At 42.4% G+C, this 14,874-nt stretch overlaps 1 protein-coding gene across 2 annotated transcripts in view; it reads right to left on the reverse strand.

Moving 5' to 3' along the window:
• LOC139540067 (mitochondrial inner membrane protease subunit 2-like) overlaps positions 1-14,874 on the reverse strand; it is a 176,636-nt gene that overhangs the window by 13,012 nt on the left and 148,750 nt on the right. The window lies entirely within an intron of this gene.

Here is a 14,874-nt window from a genome sequence, read left to right on the forward strand (position 1 = left end):
ATTAGGAGGCCTGCGTCTTGTGACCGTAGCGTACGTATTGGTATGTACGGCAGGACCAACTCGGAAAGATAGGTAGGAGCAAGCCCATGTAACGCTTTATAGGTTAACAGTAAAACCTTGAAATCAGCCCTTGCCTTAACAGGAAGCCAGTGTAGGGAAGCTAGCACTGGAGTAATATGATCAAATTTCTTGGTTCTAGTCAGCATTCTAGCAGCCGTATTTAGCACTAACTGAAGTTTATTTAGTGCTTTATCCGGGTAGCCGGAAAGTAGAGCATTGCAGTAGTCTAACCTAGAAGTAACAAATGCATGGATTAATCTTTCTGCATCATTTTTGGACAGAAAATTTCTGATTTTTGCAATGTTACGTAGATGGAAAAAAGCTGTCCTTGAAACAGTCTTGATATGTTCGTCAAAAGAGAGATCAGGGTCAAGAGTAACGCCGAGGTCCTTCACAGTTTTATTTGAGACGACTTTACAACCATCAAGATGAATTGTCAGATTTAACAGAAGATCTCTTTGTTTCTTGGGACCTAGAACAAGCATCTCTGTTTTGTCCGAGTTTAAAAGTAGAACGTTTTCAGCCATCCACTTCCTTATGTCTGAAACACAGGCTTCTAGCGAGGGCAATTTTGGGGCTTCACCATGTTTCATTGAAATGTACAGCTGTGTGTCATCCGCATAGCAGTGAAAGTTAACATTATGTTTTCGAATAACATCCCCAAGAGGTAAAATATATAGTGAAAACAATAGTGGTCCTAAAACGGAACCTTGAGGAACACCGAAATGTACAGTTGATTTGTCAGAGGACAGACCATTCACAGAGACAAACTGATATCTTTCCGACAGGTAAGATCTAAACCAGGCCAGAACTTGTCCGTGTAGACCAATTTGGGTTTCCAGTCTCTCCAAAAGAATGTGGTGATCGATGGTGTCAAAGGCAGCACTAAGGTCTAGTAGCACGAGGACAGATGCAGAGCCTCGGTCTGACGCCATTAAAAGGTCATTTACCACCTTCACAAGTGCAGTCTCAGTGCTATGATGGGGTCTAAAACCAGACTGAAGCATTTCGTATACATTGTTTGTCTTCAGGAAGGCAGTGAGTTGCTGTGCAACAGCTTTTTCTAAAATTTTTGAGAGGAATGGAAGATTCGATATAGGCCGATAGTTTTTTATATTTTCCGGGTCAAGGTTTGGCTTTTTCAAGAGAGGCTTTATCACTGCCACTTTTAGTGAGTTTGGTACACATCCGGTGGATAGAGAGCTGTTTATTATGTTCAACATAGGAGGGCCAAGCACAGGAAGCAGCTCCTTCAGCAGTTTAGTAGGAATAGGATCCAGTATGCAGCTTGAAGGTTTAGAGGCCATGATTATTTTCATCATTGTGTCAAGAGATATAGTACTAAAACACTTAAGTGTCTCTCCCGATCCCAGGCCCTCGCAGAGCTGTGCAGATCCAGGACAGCTAAGCCCTGGAGGAATACGCAGATTCAAAGAGGAGTCCGTAATTTGCTTTCTAATGGTCATGATCTTTTCCTCAAAGAAGTTCATGAATTTATTACTGCTGAAGTGAAAGCCATCCTCTCTTGGGGAATGCTGCTTTTTAGTTAGTTTCGCAACAGTATCAAAAATAAATTTTGGATTGTTCTTATTTTCCTCGATTAAGTTGGAAAAGTAGGATGATCGAGCAGCAGTGAGGGCTCTTCGGTACTGCACGGTACTGTCTTTCCAAGCTAGTCGGAAGACTTCCAGTTTGGTGTGGCGCCATTTCCGTTCCAATTTCCTGGAAGCTTGCTTCAAAGCTCGGGTATTTTCTGTATACCAGGGAGCTAGTTTCTTATGACAAATGTTTTTCGTTTTTAGGGGTGCAACTGCATCTAGGGTATTGCGCAAGGTTAAATTGAGTTCCTCAGTTAAGTGGTTAACTGATTTTTGTCCTCTGACGTCCTTGGGTAGGCAGAAGGAGTCTGGAAGGGCATCAAGGAATTTTTGTGTTGTCTGAGAATTTATAGCACGACTTTTGATGCTCCTTGGTTGGGGTCTGAGCAGATTATTTGTTGCGATTGCAAACGTAATAAAATGGTGGTCCGATAGTCCAGGATTATGTGGAAAAACATTAAGATCTACAACATTTATTCCATGGGACAAAACTAGGTCCAGAGTATGACTGTGGCAGTGAGTAGGTCCAGAGACATGTTGGACAAAACCCACTGAGTCGATGATGGCTCCGAAAGACTTTTGGAGTGGGTCTGTGGACTTCTCCATGTGAATATTAAAATCACCAAAAATTAGAATATGATCTGCTATGACTACAAGGTCTGATAGGAATTCAGGAAACTCAGAGAGGAACGCTGTATATGGCCCAGGAGGCCTGTAAACAGTAGCTATAAAAAGTGATTGAGTAGGCTGCATAGATTTCATGACTAGAAGCTCAAAAGACGAAAGCGCCATTTTTTTTTTTGTAAATTGAAATTTGCTATCGTAAATGTTAGCAACACCTCCGCCTTTGCGGGATGCACGGGGGATATGGTCACTAATGTAACCAGGAGGTGAGGCCTCATTTAACACAGTAAATTCATCAGGCTTAAGCCATGTTTCAGTCAGGCCAATCACATCAAGATTATGATCAGTGATTAGTTCATTGACTATGACTGCCTTTGAAGTGAGGGATCTAACATTAAGTAACCCTATTTTGAGATGTGAGGTATCACGATCTCTTTCAATAATGGCAGGAATGGAGGAGGTCTTTATCCTAATAAGATTGCTAAGGCGAACACCGCCATGTTTAGTTTTGCCCAACCTACAGTGGGGAGAACAAGTATTTGATACACTGCCGATTTTGCAGGTTTTCCTACTTACAAAGCATGTAGAGGTCTGTCATTTTTATCATAGGTACACTTCAACTGTGAGAGACGGAATCTAAAACAAAAGTCCAGAAAATCACATTGTATGATTTTTAAGTAATTAATTTGCATTTTATTGCATGACATAAGTATTTGATCACCTACCAACCAGTAAGAATTCCGGCTCTCACAGACCTGTTAGTTTTTCTTTAAGAAGCCCTCCTGTTCTCCACTCATTACCTGTATTAACTGCACCTGTTTGAACTCGTTACCTGTATAAAAGACACCTGTCCACACACTCAATCAAACAGACTCCAACCTCTCCACAATGGCCAAGACCAGAGAGCTGTGTAAGGACATCAGGGATAAATTGTAGACCTGTACAAGGCTGGGATGGGCTACAGGACAATAGGCAAGCAGCTTGGTGAGAAGGCAACAACTGTTGGCACAATTATTAGAAAATGGAAGAAGTTCAAGATGACGGTCAATCAACCTCGGTCTGGGGCTCCATGCAAGATCTCACCTCGTGGGGCATCAATGATCATGAGGAATGTGAGGGATCAGCCCAGAACTACACGGCAGGACCTGGTCAATGACCTGAAGAGAGCTGGGACCACAGTCTCAAAGAAAACCATTAGTAACACACTACGCCGTCATGGATTAAAATCCTGCAGCGCACGCAAGGTCCCCCTGCTCAAGCCAGCGCATGTCCAGGCCCGTCTGAAGTTTGCCAATGACCATCTGGATGATCCAGAGGAGGAATGGGAGAAGGTCATGTGGTCTGATGAGACAAAAATAGAGCTTTTTGCTCTAAACTCCACTCGCCGTGTTTGGAGGAATAGAAGGATGAGTACAACCCCAAGAACACCATCCCAACCGTGAAGCATGGAGGTGGAAACATCATTCTTTGGGGATGCTTTTCTGCAAAGGGGACAGGACGACTGCACCGTATTGAGGGGAGGATGGATGGGGCCATGTATCGCGAGATCTTGACCAACAACCTCCTTCCCTCAGTAAGAGCATTGAAGATGGGTCGTGGCTGGGTCTTCCAGCATGACAACGACCCGAAACACACAGCCAGGGCAACTAAGGAGTGGCTCCGTAAGAAGCATCTCAAGGTCCTGGAGTGGCCTAGCCAGTCTCCAGACCTGAACCCAATAGAAAATCTTTGGAGGGAGCCGAAAGTCCGTATTGCCCAGCGACAGCCCCGAAACCTGAAGGATCTGGAGAAGGTCTGTATGGAGGAGTGGGCCAAAATCCCTGCTGCAGTGTGTGCAAACCTGGTCAAGAACTACAGGAAACGTATGATCTCTGTAATTGCAAACTAAGGTTTCTGTACCAAATATTAAGTTCTGCTTTTCTGATGTATCAAATACTTATGTCATGCAATAAAATGCAAATTAATTACTTAAAAATCATACAATGTGATTTTCTGGATTTTTGTTTTAGATTCCGTCTCTCACAGTTGAAGTGTACCTATGATAAAAATTACAGACCTCTACATGCTTTGTAAGTAGGAAAACCTGCAAAATCATCAGTGTATCAAATACTTGTTCTCCCCACTGTAGGTCGAGGCACAGACACAGTCTCAATGGGTATGGCTGAGCTGACTACACTGACTGTGCTATTGGCAGACTCCACTAAGCTGGCAGGTTGGCAGTAAAGGCAAGAACCGGAGGTGAAGGGGACATAGATAGACCACCAAAAATGTAGATGAAGGTCAACCAATACAGCTTCAGGGCAGTTCATGATGAATGTGAATAAAATGCACCTAGAGATGCTGAGCTTGAATACTATTGCACTTATGATTGTTATCGGCTAATGATTCATGTTTTAAAGGTCTAATTATTCTTTCAGATTTTTAAAGACTTGAATGTTCGTTAACATTCTACTGACCAGTCTCTATGACCGTCGAATAAAAAAAACAACTTAAAATTGTAACTTTTGCTTTTAGACTGACTTCTACCCTGATCTCCTGCTTGGTGTGAAGTGTTGATGAGAATCAGAAATAGCAGGTTAATGGCTGCTGAATGCTCACACTGACTAACCATATACAATTATCCCAGAATAGACTAGTGAGAGGAACTCTCTGGGTTATTATATCAGCGTGAGCCCAGGGCAAATTTATTCCATGCTTTTAAACACACATCTGCCGCCCTCTTCCGCGACGCCCAAAGTCCCGTAGCGCTGTAAACAACACAGTATGAATGTCTCACAGTGAACACTCCTACTCATCATTAGGGGTTAGACCACTTGTTAGGTATCAAACATGATATAAAGGATTTTGGTTGCTTCTGCTGCTTTGACCTTCTGCAGCCTTTATGAAGGAGTACCGTGGGCAAAAACCATCACGGCAGGGTTAATTTAAAGTCAAAGAGACAATCGCTCTGCTCCTAGCCTCCTTTATTCTTTGTTTTTTATTTAACTGGCAAGTCAGTTAAGAACAAATTCTTATTTAAAATGACGGCCTACCTCGGACAAACCCTAACCCAGACGACGCTGGGCCAATTGTGCGCCACCCTATGGGACTCCCGATCACGGCCGGTTGTGATACAGCCTGGAATCTAACCAGGTTCTGTAGTGACGCCTCTAGCACTGAGATGCAGTGCCTTAGACCGCTGCGCCACTCGGAAGCCCTCACGAGTGAGGGAAGGTTCTTTCAGCAGCCACTCACTGTTTAATATCTATTACTGGGCCAGATTATACGCCTTTTGATCACCCAAACGCCTTCGGAGTATGGGGGTAGGGAGGAGAAGGGGTGGAGGGGGTGTGGCTAAGACATTCTGAGGCAAGGTAAGAGCCCCAAAGTGCTGTAGTGACCCTGGACCGTGCTCCGATTGATCATAATTGCATTTCAAACTGGTCAAGACCTTAACAAAGAGACCACCAATCAAGCGGCCAAATGAGGCATGGCACGTCACAGACTGCCTCAAGAATTCATTACAGAGTAGGGAAAACCGACAGAGGGCAATACCAGGGCAAAAACTATTGCAATATGTATGAACACATGACATTGAAATGGAGGATTTTTATTCCCTTCTGCTCTATGTAACGTTCAGGGTCTGGCAATGACTCATCTCTGTTATTGTTAGCAAGGTATTCTTACTTTAAGATTGGCAGTAGCACCTTGGTGTAAGGTAATACTATTGTAGGTACAATATTATATTGTAATGTCACCCTCGGTGGACTAAGGAACAGTGAAAATAGACAACATGAGCAATAACACACTAATAAGCGGGGGGAACTGGGGCGCAGTAACGTCATACTGACATATGGCTGACTGATGGGCCTATAAGCTCGGAATATACCATTGTCAGAATTCTTAAATCACTCCACGCATAACATTTCCCTTCGTATAATTTAATGTATTTCCAAGCAAGACAACACATCCTGAACAAGCCATAAATTGTGGATAAGACTAAGTCTGAAGGAGGCCGCTCTCTCTCTCTCCATCCACTGACAGCAGAAGGATGGGCCTCTCTCTGTGCAGTGTTTGCTAAGATGTTCTTCCAAAGAACTCCATTGCTTGGAGTCTGAGTCAGTTGGTTGCGTGCCTAAATAAGGGCATATCTCAACAAGAGGACCAGAGTATCTTAGCAGCTGCAGCGTGCATGGTTTGTTGGCAAGGTAACGGAATATAAATGTATTAAGAGGTCAGCCTTTTCAGCGTCTTGTAAACTTGGTAGATGCCAGTAATAATTCAACATTTCAGAGATGCTTTAATCCTCGGACTGTAGTTACAAGCAACATCTTGAATATTCCTTCTTAGCTAATGCAATGAAATATGGTAGACACAATCTCAAATGTGTTCATTATAAACAAGTATTGGGACAATTTGTTATGCCATTGGTGTGCACACAAATGCTTGTGTTTGCATGCGTTTACAGAAAATGAAGGTCTTGGGACTGGAAATCTAACAGTATTACATTTCAGACTATTCAAATATGATTCTCTGATTAATTATGCATATTTTATCATCACAGCATTGAGTGTGTGTGTTGAATCAGTGGACGGGCAGAAGACACCTCAACTGATTCTCTCTCATGCCAGACTGACACAGCTGTTCCCATCCCACAGTCAACAACCACACTGCTCAATTTGCTACATTTACCAGAAGAAGAGTTTCTGGCTCCCAAATGCTTCAATAAAATCTCAGTAGTGAACTTCCTCATTCTCTGTTTCAGTCTATTGAAGTCAAATTACGAGTTTGAACAAATGTGTCATGTGGAGGACTCAACATGGATCAGCAGTTTCTAGAGGGGATTGGAGTAGCGTCTCCTACTAAAGAAAGCACGCTCGTGATGAGTTCTCGCATAAGAAAACAGCCTACTCACATGAAGCAAGTTAAGATCCGCTGGAAGTACACAATCATCATCATGTCAGCATAACAGCATTGTCACGTAAAAATGTTAAAAGGTACACCCAGCAAAACTACATCATCATAGATACACAACTGGGGTCGACTTCCTACTTACAGCAGCCAACAAAAATGTCAAAACACAATTTGCTAATATTGTTTTCCGTAAGTAGGATGCCCCTCTGAGTATGACGGCGTCATCTTGTTGAGTGTGCCTTTTTAAGATTTACTGGTATGTTGGAAATGAACCCTTTACACTCGTGGGAATTGGCCTACACGGATAGGGCTAAATTGAAATGTTTCTTACAGAAGAAATTTGAAAAGCATATGCATAACTATGGTAGTGGTAGCAATTGAAAGGGAACTGTTTGGAGATTATGGGACAATTATTATACCAAAGGTGAGGACACAGTTCACCTGACACACGACTGAAGCCAAACATTACACTGTTGATTTTATTAGCATTTTAGAATTACTGTACTTTTCGCTGCATTTGATGATGACAACATCTGAAAATACTCTGGATACATTCAGTAACATGATAAGAATATTCCTGGAACATGTGGGGTAGGTGCAACATAAGACAAATAATTTACAAGGGTTTAAGTGAGAGGACTAACTGGTGTCTCCAAGTGGCGCCACACCTCTGCACAGTAATTTCAATGCACTTTTACGACTCAAAGAAGAGTCGTCAACTATAAGGTGCTTTTTTTGAGCTCTCATAGCTGTGCCGTTGGGGGAACTAGAGCAAACACACTTGTAGTTTTGTTTGGAACACAACCCTGCATCCCCGCCATCATACAATTACTGTTGTTCACGTAATCCAAAAACGGTCCATTATAACTCTCAATCTGGGGCTTGTGGGCATCAATTGAAAGCGTGTTCTATTGCTAACATGACTAGCTAAGTTATAAAATACGATATTACACAGATTATAGTTTTGGTGCACATCGAAAGGAGTCATGAGTGCATTGAGGTGCGTGCCGTTTCTTCACAATAGACAAGCTTAGGCACATTCTGTTCAGAACAACCCAGGGTATGAAGCCATGTCATCTTGTAACTGTACATCAAACATAGTGATCATAAACGTTGACACTGTATATGACATGAGTTTTATGATATGGAAATGTGAAGCACATCACTGATTCCACAGAATACACTTAAACGCCATGCTGATTTCAACTTCATCTGGAATTGCACTTAGAATGTACTGTACAGCTTTAAACGTGTACTGTAGGACATTGACATACAGTCAGGGTAGGCAATGCTTACCCTGTGCTAATCGAATGAAAAAATATGTTATGAAAAAGGTGTTATGAAAAGCCATCCTCTGGGACGTCCCCAGGACAAACCGGGAACTAGAAAAAACCTCCAGGGGACAGTGACACAACGTCCCAAGAACGTCTTAAACAGCCTCAGGGATGTCCCCGGGACACACCGGGACACACCGGGAACTAGACGAGACACCCAGGGAACCATGGCGCAACGTTACAAGAACATTCTAAAAGTGTCTTCGGGGAAGTCCCCGGAACAAACCGGAAACTAGAAAAAAGATCCCCAGAGAACATTACCATGGGAACATCACACGACATCCTAAGAACTAGTAAAATGAAAGTCCTGAGAACATCCTAAAAAAGGTTTAGACATGGTCCTCCGTGATTTCGTGGGAACTTAGAGGGAACTACCCTGCAAACAATAATGAGTCGTTAGGATGTCCCCGGGACGTCACGAAATGGTGGCCTGAAGTCGTCAGGACGTTGTGTCATGGTTTTGTCTAGTTTCCGGTTTGTCTTGGGAACGTCCCCCGAAGACGTTTTTAGTACTTTCTTGGGATGTTGTGTCAGGGTCCCCTGAATGTTCTTCGGACATTGTCATGATCCCATGGAAGTGTATCTCCAGTTCTTGGTTTGTCACCTGATGTTTGCAAAAATAATCATACATTTTAACCAGGGCATTGACAACCTAGTTTCATTACACATCACCCCTTGTTACTTTTGCCAAGTCCATCAAAGACCTGGGGAAGGCTACCAACACATTTCTGCAGCATTGAAGGTCCCCAAGAACCCAGTGGCTTCCATCATTCTTAAATGGAAGAAGTTTGGAACCACCAACACTCTTCCTAGAGCTGGCCCCCCAGCCAAACTAAGCAATCGGAGGAGAAAGGCCTTGGTCAGGGAGGTGACCAAGAACCCGATCGTCACTCTGACAGAGCTCCAGAGTTCCTCTGTGGAGTTGGGAGAACCTTCCAGAAGGACAACCATCTCTGCAGCACTCCACTAATCAGGCCTTTATGGTAGTGGCCAGATGGAAACCACTCCTCAGTAAAAGGCACATGACAGCCCGCTTGGAGTTTGCCAAAAGGCACCTAAAGACTCTCAGACCATGAGAAACAAGATGCTCTGGTCTGACGAAACCAAGATTGAACTATTTTGCCTGAATGCCAAGCGTCACGTCTGGAGGAAACCTGGCACCATCCCTACGGTGAAGCGGGTTGGTGGCAGCATCATGCTGTGGGATGTTTTTCAGTGGTAGGGATTGGGAGACTGGAAAGGATTGAGGGAAAGATGAATGGAGCAAAGTACTACACAGAGAGATCCTTGATGAAAACCTGCTCCAGAGTGATCAGACTGGGGCGAAGGTTCACCTTCCAACAGGACAACGACCTTAAGCACACAGCCAAGACAACGCATGAGTGGCTTCGGGACAAGTTTCTGAATGTCCTTGAGTGGCCCAGCCAGAGCCCGGACTTGAACCCGATCAAACATCTCTGGAGACCTGAAAATAGCTGTGCAGCGACACTCCCCATCCAACCTGACAGAGCTTAAGAGGATCTGCAGAGAAAAATTGGAGAAACTCCTCAAATACAGGTGTGCCAAGATGGTAGCGTCATACTCAAGAAGACTCAAGGCTGTAATCGCTGCCAAAGGTGCTTCAACAAAGTACTGAGTAAAGGGTCTGAATATGTATGTAAATGTGATATACGTTTTTTATTTTTAATACATTTGCACACATTTCTAAACCTGTTTAAAAAAAAAAAATTGGGGGTATTGTGTGTAGATTGAGGGAAAAAAACGTTTTAATCCATTTTAGAATAAGGCTGTAACGTAACTAAATGTAGAAAAAAATCAAGGGGTCTGAATACTTTCCGAATGCACTTTAACTGTAAGGTCCCTCAGTCGAGCAGTGAATTTCAAACACAGATTCAACCACAAAGACCAGGGAAGCCTAAAATATTCCAAAACATGCATCATGTTTGCAACAAGGCACTAAAGTAAAAAGTTCCAGTCACCTTGGGTGCTGCCATATATTTACATTAGAAGTGCCCATCCAAGAAGGCTCAAGGTCATTGGCCACAGATAAAATGACGCCAAATAACGTTAAATCTACTTTCAAAATATTAGCTAGACAATCATCATAAATCACATCGACAACCTACTGGCAAATACTTTTCAATCCTTGTCATATGAAGAGAAATTATAGATACAACGTATCGGTACTCATCGGCCATTGAACATAAACATTACATGAGGTGGAAAACTAAATTAAACAATGATTGGTTTGGAAGGAATCAGTGGCTAACTGCAAGCATTGCAAAGTAATCCCTATTTTGCTTCCCTTGCCTGCTATTCGGTGGAGAGGGTGCTTCTACATCTGCATTACTTGATGTTTGAGGTTTTAGGCTGGGTATCTGTATAGCACTTTGTGACATCTGCTGATGTAAAAAGGGCTTTATAAATACATTTGATTGATTAAGGGTGTCTTTTCAAAGCTTAAAGGGGTTAAAATTCACAAGCAACACCATGGGCCAGAAAAGGTTGAATACATTGGCCCTTCTGTCAATCCAGCATGACTTTTGCCATGTTCAAAACAACTGGAAACTCTGAACTGGGAAATCTCAGGATACAGTGAGTTCAAGACAACTGTGAACTCGGGAAAAAAACGAGCTCTGACTGGGAAAATACGTTTTGAACGGTCATCCAACTCGGAATACCAAGTCGGAAAAAGGCCTCTTTCTAGAGCTCCGACCTGAAGATCACTGACGTCATGATTCAACCTTGTTTTTCCCAGAGTTCCCAGTTGTCTTGAAAGCACCATAAATCTAGAGAATACCAGACTTAGATGACAAGGTTTCATGAATTTGTCTACAAGGACCACCGTGCCACCTTCCTGTTCAAGTGAGCACAGCACAAATGTGAGTCCAAAAATGTCTTGTATGCTGCTGCATAAATGATGTAATATGCCAGGGAGATAGTATTACTTTCTTTGCTACAGTATACATATGTGTATGTTGTGTAGTAAGCTGTTAGAAGCCCATGTGCCTCACCCTAATAATGTGTTCCCTTTCCCCCTCACAACTTAGCCTACTGTTCTGACCTGGTGATGCACATGTAGCCTATAGCCTGTTTTAGAGTAATGTCATCTAATATTGTAAGAACTTTCATTGTCTGCTTATATGCCTCCTTTATTTATCCTACGAAGTTTGATTAACTGATAACAAAAATAGCAGTGCACATGGCATTCTTTTGCCATCTGTGCAGAGATGTATTGTAGTGTGTAGTGGACTTCTGAAATTGTACAGACTTTGTGAAAGATCAGCATAACCCAAATACAGAAGTTATGAGTTCAAGTCCCAGATGGGGTCATATGGAAAAGACAGTACTAAGTGATCATGCCAAATGTAATCATATTGTCCTTGATTAAAGATTTGTACATTATTTTAGTTGAACAGCATACCACTTACCTTAAAACCCACATACCATTTCATTACCTGATTTATAATGATTTGGAAAACCTGGGACCATCACGTGACAAAAACCTCCAGGGGACCATGACAACATCCTAAGAATGTTCAGGGGACCATGACACCACGTCCAAAGAACGTGCTAAAAACCTCCCCGGGACAAACCGGTAACTAGACAAAATCTCTAGGGGACCATGACACAACGTCCCAAGAACGTCTTAAAAATGTCTCGGGACAAACCGGGAAATTAAAAAAGGTTTCTTGGGACCATCACGCAATGTCCTAAGGACTAAGAATGTCCTGACATGGCCCTCAGTGACGTCCTAGTAACTTACAAGGAACTACACAAAGATCCCCCAGAGAATGTCCTCAGGACCTCCTCTGTTTGCTGGGGAAAACTGAGATTTTGAAGGACCTTATTACAGTAACATGCTACCTAGGGAAACAAGAATTAGCATTTTGTGGTAATGATGCGAGTACAAGCTCATGTAATCGTGGCAACTATGTAGAGTTATTGGATACCTTTGCTGAAAAAGGCAAAAGGTTAGCTAGACACTTGAGACTTCCACTGTGTTCCCAGGTACATCAATAAGAACACAGTATGATTTCATTGAAGCAGTCAGGGATGTGATTCGAAATTACATTGAAGATGAGATTAATGCAGCCACATTTGTTGCAGTAGATGAGACAACTACTAGATACTACAAACAAAGGCCAGATCTTTATGATTTTGCATTGTGGTCAAAAAGCGAAGTCAAGGAGGCGTTTTTGGTATGATGATGTGTGCGATGACAAACAAGCTGCGGCCTTGGTGGATTATGTATTGGGAGTTTTGGGGAAGTACAACTGCGCCATCCTAGGCCCTCATGTCAACTGAGACTTTTCAAACTCAAAAGGAATAAAGACTTCAACGCTGTCACCGAGAGGTTCACCCTGATGTACATTTTACAAGTAGGCCTCTTTTTAATATTTTTCCATGGGTTAGGCTACTGTTGAATGAAAAAGAGAATAGGGCTGCTGTCCATTCAGCACCATGGAGTTAACCTGTAGGCTATCATATGAGCGAAAGATTTTCATCGACCATTGCCTATACTTTAGTGTCTTTAGTATGTGCATTGAATTTCCTAAAGCGGTCTAGCTGTATGGTTTGGATTTACAAACAACATCCGAATGATGCATTCGATTTATCAAGCTTGAATTTCGTTTTGATGAGACACAAGTTTTGAACTGCATTTATCAGTCATTTCGATTGTTGATATGGAAATTGAATTGCAACCTTATTGATTATATATGTGTGTAATAATATTTCACAGTTTCATTATGTGTGTGTGTGTGTTTACCTGTGCATTGGAAGAATTGTAAATCCATTGTGAAAGGCTATGAAGTTCGCGGTGCAAATTATTCTGATGAAATGTGTCCATATTGGTATTTTAGTGCCACATATCAGTTATAACTGTGGATGCTATGGCTGAGCTGACACACACACTGTGTCATTTTGTCAGATGATATGAAATATGCCGCTATCGCTTGTGTATCTTGGCTACATTGTTATTTATATATGGTGGAAATATTTGTCAATTTCGGTTAATAGCCTAACAACTCTGGTTGTTGGAGCTATCTGCTGTATGGTGAACTTGGGCATCATCAAGGTTCATTTCTGAGTAAATCTGGCTTTGATGATAACTTCACTGCACATCACTGATGTAGGCCATGTTTCAAGTAATTATCAAATATGAAGTCGGAAGTTTACATACACCTTAGCCAAATATATTTAAACTCAGTTTTTCACAATTCCGGTCATTTAATCCTAGTAAAAATTTCCTGTTTTAGGTCAGTTAGGATCACCACTTTATTTTAAGAATGAAATGTCTGAATAATAGAGAGAATTATTTATTTCAGATTTTATTTCTTTCATTCCATTCCCAGTGGGTCAGAAGTTTACATACACTCAATTAGTATTTGGTAGCATTGCCTTTAAATTGTTTAACTTGGCTACTTGGGTAGCCTTCCACACGCTTCCCACAATAAGTTGGGTGAATTTTGGCCCATTCCTCTTGACAGAGCTGGTGTAACTGAGTCAGGTTTGTAGGCCTCCTTGCTCGCACACGCTTTTTCAGTTCTGCCCACAAATTCTCTATAGGATTGAGGTCAGGGCTTTGTGATGGCCACTCCAATACCTTGACTTTGTGGTCCTTATGCCATTTTGCCACAACTTTGGAAGTATGCTTGGGGTCATTGTCCATTTGGAAGACCCATTTGTGACCAAGCTTTAACTTCCTGACTGATGTCTTGAGATGTTGCTTCAATATATCCACATAATTTTCCTGCCTCATGATGCCATCTATTTTGTGAAGTGCACCAGTCCCTCCTGCAGCAAAGCACCCCCACAACATGATGCTGCCACCCCCGCTTCACGGTTGGGATGATGTTCTTCGGCATGCAAGCCTCACCCTTTTTCCTCTAAACATAACGATGGTCACTATGGCCAAACAGTTCCATTTTTGTTTCATCAGACCAGAGGACATTTCTCCAAAAAGTACAGTCTTTGTCCCCATGTGCAGTTGCAAACCGTAGTCTGGCTCTTATGGCGGTTTTGGAGCAGTGGCTTCTTCCTTGCTGAGCGGCCTTTCAGGTTATGTCGATATAGGACTCGTTTTACTGTGGATATAGATACTTTTGTACCTGTTTCCTCCAGCATCTTCACAAGGCCCTTTGCTGTTGTTCTGGGATTGATTTGCACTTTCGCACCAAAGTACGTACATCTCTAGGAGACAGAACGTGTCTCCTTCCTGAGCGGTATGATGGCTGCGTGGTCCCATGGTGTTTATACTGGCATACTTTTATTTGTACAGATGAACGTGGTACCTTCAGGCATTTGGAAATTGCTCCCAAGGTCTTGGCTGATTTCATTTGATTTTCCCTTGATATCAAGCA

The sequence above is a fragment of the Salvelinus alpinus genome, chromosome 15, assembly GCF_045679555.1.
Source record: "Salvelinus alpinus chromosome 15, SLU_Salpinus.1, whole genome shotgun sequence".
NCBI lineage: Eukaryota > Metazoa > Chordata > Actinopteri > Salmoniformes > Salmonidae > Salvelinus > Salvelinus alpinus.